The sequence below is a fragment of the Amphibalanus amphitrite genome, unplaced genomic scaffold (assembly GCF_019059575.1).
Source record: "Amphibalanus amphitrite isolate SeventyFive unplaced genomic scaffold, NRLGWU_Aamphi_draft 000196F_arrow, whole genome shotgun sequence".
NCBI classification, from domain to species: domain Eukaryota; kingdom Metazoa; phylum Arthropoda; class Thecostraca; order Balanomorpha; family Balanidae; genus Amphibalanus; species Amphibalanus amphitrite.
In genome coordinates this window covers 616,392-617,156 of record NW_024881691.1, presented here as the reverse complement: position 1 = coordinate 617,156, position 765 = coordinate 616,392, and positions in this window count along the sequence as shown.

Genomic DNA, 765 nt, shown 5'->3' with positions numbered 1-765 from the left:
AAAAAATAGGTACTTTTGCTGCCACAACTTACCCCAGTGCGCCTACAGGGCGACATGGCGTTCCACCAGGTCTGAGCCTGCAGTGACATGTAGAATGTGCGTAACTTTCTGCAAGCGTAAATATTGGCGCCATATCAAGAGTATTTTTAAAAATATTTCCTTTTTAACAATCAATCAATCAATCAATCATGTATTCTTATAACACTCCACGTGGTGGCTCTTCCGGTTACGCGTCACATTTTACAATGGTACTCACATTCATGCACATTCACATTCATAATAAAAGGTAGGTATAAAAATAAAAAGTAGAAATAGGTACAAATAAAATGAGACATCAGATATTGGCTGGCTGGTGGTGCGATCATTGCGCCCGCCGAGTACAAGTCCGCGAGCTCGCCGAGTCGCGCGATACCGACTTGCTGCTGTTCCATGCGGAAACAGCACGGAATGCAAAGCAGCGACGAGCAATCTCTGTACGGACCCTGGGCAGCTCCAAGAGTCTGTCGGCTGTGCCTCGAGTGACACGGCTTGACACGGTCTCACGGTAAGTCACACGCTCTCTCAGGCACACAGGCGAACGAGGCGAGTGCAGAATCATGTGCATCGCCGCCAAATCACGCTGATTTAACAGATCGTCAAATCGCTGCCAGCCCAGCTCCGTCAGGAGGGGGGTCACGTGATCATACCGGCGAGCACCCTTCACAATACGAACACAATGGTTTATCACCTTCTGGATGCGGTGCCGCTGGGCCCTGCTGCAGCTCC